This window comes from Lichenostomus cassidix, chromosome W (genome assembly GCF_008360975.1).
Source record: "Lichenostomus cassidix isolate B80296 chromosome W, HeHo_3.0, whole genome shotgun sequence".
Lineage (NCBI taxonomy): Eukaryota > Metazoa > Chordata > Aves > Passeriformes > Meliphagidae > Lichenostomus > Lichenostomus cassidix.
In genome coordinates, this window is record NC_139510.1 from 5702376 (window position 1) to 5711863 (window position 9488).

Consider the following 9488-nt stretch of genomic DNA (forward strand, 5'->3'; position numbering starts at 1 on the left):
TTGGAGATATGGCATTTGTCTTCCCAAGCAACCGTTACACGTGATGAAGCCGTTTTCCTGGAAAAGTAAGATGGGAAGTTATGAATTAATTCCTTATGTTGCTTTGGTTGTGCATACAGTTTTTGCTTTCCCTATTAAATTGTCTTTATCTCAGCTCATACATTTTCTTACTTTTACCTCTCCCAATTCTCTTCCCCCTCCCACTAGGGGAGTGAGTGAGCGAGTGGTTGTGTGGGGCTTAGCTGCCTATCCGGGTTAACCCACAACAGAGGCAAAGAAAAATGGGGGGGGAAGAAATAAATAGGAGGTGAAAAAGAAATGGAGAGATAGAATTTTAAAAAGTGAAAAAGAGCAGAACAGAGCCACAAAGAAGGGGAAAGGAAAGGAAAGGAAAGGAAAGGAAAGGAAAGGAAAGGAAAGGAAAGGAAAGGAAAGGAAAGGAAAGGAAAGGAAAGGAAAGGAAAGGGGAAAGGAGAAAGGGGAAAGGGGAAAGGAAAAGAGGAAGGAAGGAAGGAAGGAAGGAAGGAAGGAAGGAAGGAAGGAAGGAAGGAAGGAAGGAAGGAAGGAAGGAAGGAAGGAAGGAAGGAAGGAAGGAAGGAAAGGGAGGGAGGGAAGGGAGGGAGGGAAGGGAGGAAAGAAAGAGAGAAAGTGAAAGAGAAAAAGAACGAGGGAAAAAAGAGAGAGAGAGCGAAAAAGAGAGGTAGTGTGAAAGAGAAAGGAATGGGAAGGATGAATGGTTAAAGTGACAGAGAAAAAGGGCAGGGGGAGAGAGTTAGATGGGAAGAGAGAAAGAGGAAGGGAAGGAGAAAAGGTGAGAAGGGGGAGAGAAGAGAGACAGCAGACAGACAAACCAAGAGAGACAGCAAAAGTGGGGGAGCATAAAAGAGAGAGAAAGCGTGAGGAAGCACACAATGGACCAAGCGAGTTGAAGAGAGAATAAGTGGGAGAGATATAGATGCTGAGCAAGCGAGAGAGAAAAAGCGAGGGGTAAGAGCAAGAGACTGAGCGAGAGAGAGAAAGCAAGAGAGGGAAAGAGAACGTTGTGGAGCGAAAGCAAGAAATGGTGTGAGGGCAAGAGCTAGAGGAAGAGAGAGCGAGAAAAGAAGGGCCAGCATAACGGAGGGAGAGAGCAAGAGTGAAAATGCGAGTGTGAGGAAATTGAGAGTGAATGAAAAGGCAAGATAAAGGAAAAAGCTAGAGAGAGAGAGAGAGAAAGGCTAGTGAAAGAGAAAGCAAGAAACAGGCATGTTGTTTTTCCTCTTTCTTTCCGTTTGCCCACTTTGGAAACTGTTTAGGGAAGTTATTTGTGACAGCTAGTTAATATAAATCAGCAGTTAAAATGCAAGCTGACTGCTATGGTCAGGTTACTTTTGGAAGTTATTCGTTGCTTTACTTCTCAATTTGTTATGGAGGAAAATAGCTTATCTTACAAACTGAATGTAGATATTATGTCGGCATTGCTGCTTTTATTCTTAGCATTGCCAGAAATGTGGAATGCAATTTGTTATAATAGATCACTAGATGCTTAGTGTTCAATTATGTTATGGCAAGACTAATTATGTTATGAAGATGTTAACAGTGACATATTATAATTTCAAAATATTTCCCATCCCTGGGACAGAAGAAGCATTCTAGGGGGTGGGTTGACCTTGGCTGGCTGCCAGGTACCCATCGAGCCACTCTCTCACTCCCCCTTCTCAACACAAGAGGGGGAAGAAAATACAGTTTAAAACCTTATGAGTCAACATAAGGACAGGGAGATCCCTCAGCAATTACTGTCATGGGCAAAACAGGCTTGACTTGGGAAAGATTAATGTAATTTATTTCCAATTAAAAATACAGTAGGACAGTGAGAAACAAAGGCAAAGCTAAAAAAGTGAGAGAAACAACTCTGCAGACACCGTGCGGCCCATGAAGGACCCCATACTGCAGCAGATATCCACATTGCAACCCATGGAGAACCCATGCTGGAGCAGGCTCCTGGCAGGAACTGCAGGCTGTGGAGAGGAGCCCACACCAGAGCAGATTTTCTGGCAGGACCTATGAACCTGCAGGGGACCCATGCTGGAGCAGTCCATTTGTGAAGGACTGTACCCTGTGGCAAGGACCCATGCTGGTGCAGTTCCTAAAGGGCTGTATCCCATGGGAGGGACCCCACGCTGGAGCAGAACAACAGCATGAGGAGGAAAGAGTGGCAGAGACAAAGCATTATGAACTGACTGCATCCCCTGTTCCCCAACCTCTCTCTGCTGCTCAGTGAGGAGAGGAGGTAGAAGAGTCATGAGTGAAGTTGAGCCTGGGAAGAAGGGAGGGGTGGGGGGAAGGTGTTTTTAGCTTTGTTCTTATTTCTCATTATCCTACTCAGTAATTAATTGGAAATTAAATAAATTAATCTTCCCCAAGTTGAGTCTGTTTTGCCCACGATGGTAATTGCTGAGTGATCTCCCTGTCCTCATCTTGACCTATGAGCTTTTCATCACATTTTCTCTCCTGTGTTCCGATGAAGAGTGGGAGTGATAGAGCAGCTTGGTGGGCACCTGGTGACCAGCCAAGTTCAACCCACCACATGTGTGCATAAAGAGCAATTTATAATCATCTTGGTGTGTTTATCAGAGAGAGAGAGAGAGAGAGAGAGAGAGAGAGATTGATTGATATTGATTTCTGAGTTGCTATGAAATAAAACAGCTGTTTGATTTTTTAAAATTTGTTTTTTAAAGACTTATTTTTCCATTGATGCACTAAATGTTTACAAGTAACTTTGACTTGCAGAAGATTACAGAAGGTAGTCTGTGAACTGCAGAAGCTGAAAATGCCTGTAAAATACATAGGGTATGCTGTGGGTATGCTGTCTTTGAAACAATACAACATATTGTAATGCATAAACAAGAAATAGCAGAATGATTAAAGAATTAGGACAAAAGGTTTGCTGGTGTAAGCGTTCAACAGAAGGGTTTGATGTGAAAGAAGAAAAATTAGTCCCATTGCAACTTGATGCTGTTGGAGGGGAGAGGAGGATGTTGGCTGAACACTACTTTTCCTTGTTTGGACTTGTTTTCTACTGCTGCCACCTCTCTAGTAAGACTGGCATAGGACATGAGGTTTAAAGAGGAGAAGCTGCTCTCTCTTTCCACCTCTGGAGAAAATACATGGAAGAACACAGAAAATATCTTGGTTAATAATCAGTTGTGCCAGAAAGATCAATGGCTTCTTTTTGACTTTAATATTTGGCTATGGTACATCTCAGGGGGAAGCTTAAATGTGATTATAAAACATTGTCGACCAACTGCTGGGTTTGCAGTGGGGATGTGGTAGGACAATGTGGAGTTTACACTATTGCAGGTGCTGTTTGGCAAGTGCACCGTCCATTTGCTGCTTCAGGCTTGCTTCTGGTAGTTACTAAGGGATAGTATTAATCTGTCTCCCTTTTCTTTCAGTCAGACCTATTTACTGTTGTTATTGAATAACCTAAACCTATCAGTTTTGTAGTCACTTACTTATTTTAATTGACTTGCCCTGAGAATTATCCAAAATATTTTCCTTTGTGACCTAAGTGTCAACCAGGGGCTAGGCCGTGTATTTCTGAGTCTCCAGTAGCATATGTGGGAAATGACATTGCAAATTATTTGCATGAAGTAATGGTCTTCTAATAAAAAACAAGTTCTCTCTTTCCTGGGTTTCAGAAAGAAGTTACCTGCTGTTTGAATTCCTTGAGTTAAAGGTGATCTGCTATGTTATCCTGTATTTTGAAGAATGCATTGGATAATAGCCTGAAAATCCTCCCACAGTCCATAATTGTAGAGATGCAACATTATCTGAAATTGAACAGTGAGATTTCAGATCAAATATTTGTGGCTTTTTTTTTTTTTACTTTATTTTTACTCGTTCATCTTTTCAGGAAATCATCATACACCTTCAGACTAATGAGCTTTTAAAATTGCCTGTTTAAACTTCGATGTGAAAGTGGAATCTTTTGCAGTTGATTCTTTCCAAGGCATTCAAAACATGATGTCACCATTTAGTTAACACCAAAGAGGCTTTTCAGTTCAGTAATACTTGCAGAATTGGTTTTCTTTCTTTTCCAAGCATACCAGCATTTGACAAAAGTTTTGCTTGATAAGTCTCAATAATACTGCATTTAGAGTGGTAATTGCTCAAATGGTTACTCTCCTTGCAAGCAGATGGCATTGACTGTTCTTTGTGCATTGGGTGGCAGAAGACATACTGATGCAATCGGTGTAGCTTCAGTGACTGTTTTTCTGAAAGCAAGGCGTGTGATTTCTCTTGATTTTTAGAAAATGAGATCTTGCATGGACAATCAGTCAAGAAGCAGATACTATGGCATGATGTTTCCACGTCCGTTAGAGAAATGACAATCTGCACCAGGAACTGCACAGTAGAGCAGGTCATTTTCTTCAGAAGGAAAATATAAAAATTTAGATTCAAAGAATGTTAGCATGGTTTTCATAGAATCAACCCTAATGCTCTGCTGTCATCCAGGTAACAGGTTATAGTTTTATGGATAGTATAGAACATTGAAGTGATGGTGTTAGTATACTGACCAGAGTATGCTAGATGTTTGCAAATAATTTATAAACACATAAAAACATAGAAAATTAAAAGTGATAGAGAATCCATCATAGGATGGATACATTGTGACCTTGAACAAAGTCATTTAAGCTCTGTTTGTCTGTTCCATGCATATAATAAATATTTATCTTTATGGTTTGGTGTGATATCCTTATACTGAATAATAAAATGGCTTGAATTTAACCATTACCCAACATTAAGGGGGACAGACAGATTATTTTAGGCATCCTTGGCAGAATGATAACAGCACTATGTTGTAGTTACAACGAAAGCTTTATTTTTTTATAACAGGATGTTATGATTAGCATAGCATAGATTTTATATTAAGAATAGCACAGGATTTCTACAAGCAGAATAAGTGTAGCACAGTTTTATAAGTAGTGTAGCACAGAATTTTATAGCACTGCTTAACTTATGGTTTCTAATCACCTGGACCCTCTGCAGATCAGGTCAAATATTTATACTTGGCTTGCTGTATCAAAATAACAATCATAATCTAGACTCAAAAAGACATGAAAGAATATAAGTTACTTCCTCAATCCTCGGAGGAAGCAGTCAATGGTGGAGGTGTCCCTGGCCACCAGGAGGTCACTGGTCTCACTGTTGTTATGAACCACCCCTGAGGCGGGGTAACTGAGTTTCTTGTTAATAGATCCCTTGGGGTGGATTAGAGTGAAATGACACTGAATGACTGGTCTATATACAAATGACAGGTTTACTTGAGAACAATTTGGTTGCAGTGGAAAGGAGGGATGTAGCCCATTTGGTTATTAGGGGCAACAAAGCTGGTGAAGGGTCTGGATCACAAGTCTTATGAGGAGCAGCTGAGGGAGCTGTGGTTGTTCAATCTGGATAAAATAAGGCTCAGAGGAGACCTTATTGCCCTCCGCAACTACTTGAAAGGAGGTTGTGGTGAGGTGGGGGTTAGCCTCTTCTCCCAGGTAGCAACCAGCAATAGGACAAGGGGAAATGGCTTCAAGTTGTGCCAGGGGAGGTTCAGGTGGGATATTAGGAAAAAATTCCTTTACTGAAAGAGTGGTCAAGCATTGGAATAGGCTCCCTGGGGAAGTGGTGGAGTCACCATCCCTGGAAGTGTTCAAAAAATGAATAGACATGGTCCTTTGCAATATGGTTTAGTGGGCATGGTCATATTCGTTCAAAGGTTGGACTTGATGATCTTGGAGGTCTTTTCCAACCTTTATGATTCTATGATTCTATAACCATATTACCAGGGGTCAGGAGTAGAGGGTACTGGTCACAACAATATGAGAAATCAAGCAAGAAAGGGGTGAAGCATGAAAGCGAGTGCCAGAAACTGGCAGAAGTGAGTGAGAGCACAAGAAAGTGATTAAGAGCAAGAGTATGAGAGCCAAGAGGGAAAACAAATATTTGAAAGGGAGAGAGTTAGAAAGCAAGAAATGCAAGAGCATGAGAGAAAGCTTGAACATGCTGTAAGATGTGAGCAAGGGGGCGCGACTAAGTGCAAGTGAGAGAAAGCACGAGCAAACACTTGTACAAGTATGCGTGAGAGAGAAAGCACAAGAGGGTGAAAAAGCAAATGATGGAAAGAGAAAGCAAGAGCATGAGAAATTGATGGAAAGAAAGAGCATGTGAGAAAGCTTGAGAGTGAGAAAGTGAGCACAAGCAAGAGAGTGGAGGTGAGAGCAAGAGAGAGAGAGAGTGAGCGAATGCAAGAAAGGGAATGAGCAAGAGGGAGCAAGCTCAAGGTGAGCAAAGATGAGTGATAGCAAGAAAACAAGAGGTGAAGAGAGGGAATGTGCGAGCAGAAGCAAACAAGAGACAAGCGTGAGAAAGCGAGAAAGAGTGAGCAAGCACAAGAGTGAGTCAGCAAGCAAGAGCACAAAAGCACTAGAATGAGAGAGTGTTAGAGTGCAAGTGAGAAAGTGAGAGCAAGAAAATGAGAATGAGCAACAGTGAGAGCAAGAGTGGGAAATCAAGCACGAGCGTGTGAGCAAGAGAGAAAGTGAGCACAAGAGAAAGCAAGAGTGACTGACAGCAAGGGAAAGGCTGAGAGGAAGTGAGAGTGAGAGAAGAATGGGAGCAAAAGAAAGGTGAAGTGAGAGAGTGCCAGAGAAAAGGCATGAGATGGGGAGAAAGCAAGAGATAAAGTGTCAGAGAAAATGAGAGAGCAAGAAAACTAGCATGAGAGTGGCATGGGAGCATGTGAAGGGGAGAAAGAGGCAGAATACAGGAGAGCATGAGAGAGAGGGAGATAGCAAAAGCAGCACAGAGTTAAGGACAAGGTTTGTGTCATAATATTGTCTCTTCAATATAGTTCTCATGTCATAATGATTTCCAGTTTCATGTCTCCAGGGGAGACAGCTTTATTTTGAAAAATATTTCTTGAGTGAAATACTGTTTCATAGTTTATTTTGTGTTCATTTATATCTGGACTGAAACTATACACTCTTTCAGTCTTCCTACTCTTGCCATACTGCCTCTCTCCCTCTGAGTTTTTTTTCTTTTTATTTATCCTTTCTCCCTACATATTCTAGTGTATTCTCCTTTCTGCTCTCCCACCCTCCACAGAAAAGGAAGCACTGTGCAAAGCCCTCCATTTTTGTCCTCTCCCTCTTTTCACTCCAGATGAATTATTTGATAAGTAGCATCAGGCACATGTAAATTCAGACAACTACCTCCTAAAAAAGGATGAAATGTGAGCAATTAATTTATATTTGTTTTGTTTTCAAGTCAGCTGATTCTGGGTTCTTTTTCCACAAACCTTTTCTCAGGTTGTCTTGGAGTGATGTTATGATAATCCTTTATTCCCTATCGTTGGCTTATATGCTCAAAAAAATGTGGTCCTGTCACTTTAACTACGTTCAGCCACAGAGAGAAACGCGGGTTGTTTTGAAAACTTTTCCCCAAGGCTGGCTGCGGGGGGAGCGAGGACGAGGAAGAGAGGATTCTTTTTCGCTCGGCAGAGACTGCGCACTGGGACGGCTGTTCGGAGTGGGCTCTGTTCCGTTTTTTTTTTTTTTTCTTTCTTCTTTTTTTTCTTTTTTTCTTCGTTTGGACCTCTTTTCTTCGATCTGCTTTGTCGCCCGAGAGCCCAAGGGAGACAGAGGACAGCGGAGCTCTCGGGGAGCTCCGCCCAGCCCCCAAGGGGGCCGAGGAGGGGAAAAGCTGCGTCGGAGGAAAAAGGACTTTTTTTAATCAGGTTTAGGTTTAATAACTCTTTTCCCCCTTGGTTTTCCCCTTCCCCTGTGCCTTGCAGGGCACTCTGTGTGGTTTTAATAAATAAATAGGGTTTTTTTCTTCACTTCCATCTAAGAAATTCTGTTGTGGGTGGGGGAGGGGGGGCGTCGGAGCCCTTTGCTCTCGGAGGAGAGAGAGTTTTATCATTAATCCAGGACACAGGTTTTCTAATGTGGCCTAGAAAATTTCTCTTTACATTTTCTTTTATGCTGTTCTCTACCTGTCATGGTTTAACTCCAGCCAATAACTAAGTACCACACATCCACTCGCTCACTCCCCTGCCCCCGATTGGATGGGGAGGAGAATTGGAAAAAGGTAAAACCCATGGGTTGAGATAAAAACAGTTTAAGAATTGAAATAAGGAAAAAAAAAAAAAGAATTAAAAAAAAAAAAGGAGAGAGAGAGAAAAAGATAAAGAGGAATTAAACCCCAGAAAAACAACTGCACAATTGCTCACCATGTACTGACTGAAGCCCATCCCATCCCTGAACAGCGACCCCAGTTTATATACTGAGCATGATGTTCTATGGTGTGGAATATCCCTCTGGCTGGTTTGGGTCAGCTCTCCTGGCTGTGCTCACTCCCAGCTTCTTGTGCACCTGCTCGCTGGCAGAGCATGAGACACTTCAAAGTCCTTGACTCAAGGTAAGCACTGCTGAGCAACAGCCAAAAGATCCGTGTGTTATCAACATTATTCTCATACTGAATCCAAAACACAGCACTGTACCAGCTACTAAAAAGAAAATGAACCCTATCCCAGCTGAAACCGGGACACATACACAAGATAATTTTTATGAATCTGTGATGGGGGTGACATCAGACTGGTGATCGGTCACCAGTCAGGTTCCGCAGGGATCCAGCTTAGGCCCCATGCTCTTCAATATCCTTATAAATGACTTGGATGCAGGGCTGGAAGGAATACGAAGTAAGTTTGCTGATACTAAAACGGGAGGAGCTGTTGACTACCTCGAGGGCAGAGGCCCTGTAGGGAGACCTCAACAAATTAGAGGGCTGGGCAATCACTAACCATATGAATTTTAACAAGGGCAAGTGCTGGATTCTGCACTTGGGATGGGGCAACCTTGGTTTCATGTATAGACTAAGGAATGGGAGGCTAGAGAGCAGCACTGCAGAAAGGGACCTGAGGGTCCTGGTCAATGGGAGTTGAATATGAGTCAACAGTATGCTCTGGCAGCCAGGAGGGCCAACCGTGTCCTGGGGTGCATCAGGCACAACATCGCCAGCCGGTCAAACAAGGGGATTGTCCCACTCTGCTCTGCACTGGGGCAGCCTCACCTTGAGTCCTGGGGGCAGTTTTGGGCACCACAGTATAAGACATTAAGCTATTAGAGAGCATCCAAAGGAGGGCAATGAGGATGGTTAAGGGCCTTGAGGGGAACCTGTGTGAGGAACAGCTGAGGGCACTTGATCTGTTCAGCTTGGAGAAGAGGAGACTGAAGGGGGACCTCATTGCCATCTTCAACATCCTCATGAAGGAAAGTGGAGGGGCAGGTGTAGATGTCTTCTCTGTGGTCACCAGTGACAGGACCGAAGGGAATGGCCTAAAGTTGTGTCAGGGGAGGTTTAGGTTGGATATGAGAAAAAGGTTCTTCACCCAGAGGGTGCTTGGGCACTGGAACAGGCTCCCCAGGGAAGTAGTCACAGCGCCAAGCTTGACAGAG

General features: G+C 42.9%; 1 protein-coding gene and 2 long non-coding RNA genes across 5 annotated transcripts in view; all 3 read left to right on the top strand.

Moving 5' to 3' along the window:
- Positions 1 to 9488, top strand: part of LOC146425378 (uncharacterized) — a 517591-nt gene that overhangs the window by 341744 nt on the left and 166359 nt on the right. The window lies entirely within an intron of this gene.
- LOC146425386 (small conductance calcium-activated potassium channel protein 2-like) overlaps positions 1 to 9488 on the top strand; it is a 171110-nt gene that overhangs the window by 17453 nt on the left and 144169 nt on the right. The gene's annotated exons all lie outside the window — the stretch shown is intronic.
- Positions 660 to 8206, top strand: LOC146425387 (uncharacterized). Its single transcript, XR_014846560.1, has 2 exons — positions 660 to 7340; positions 7969 to 8206. It is a non-coding gene; the product is annotated as an uncharacterized LOC146425387 (long non-coding RNA).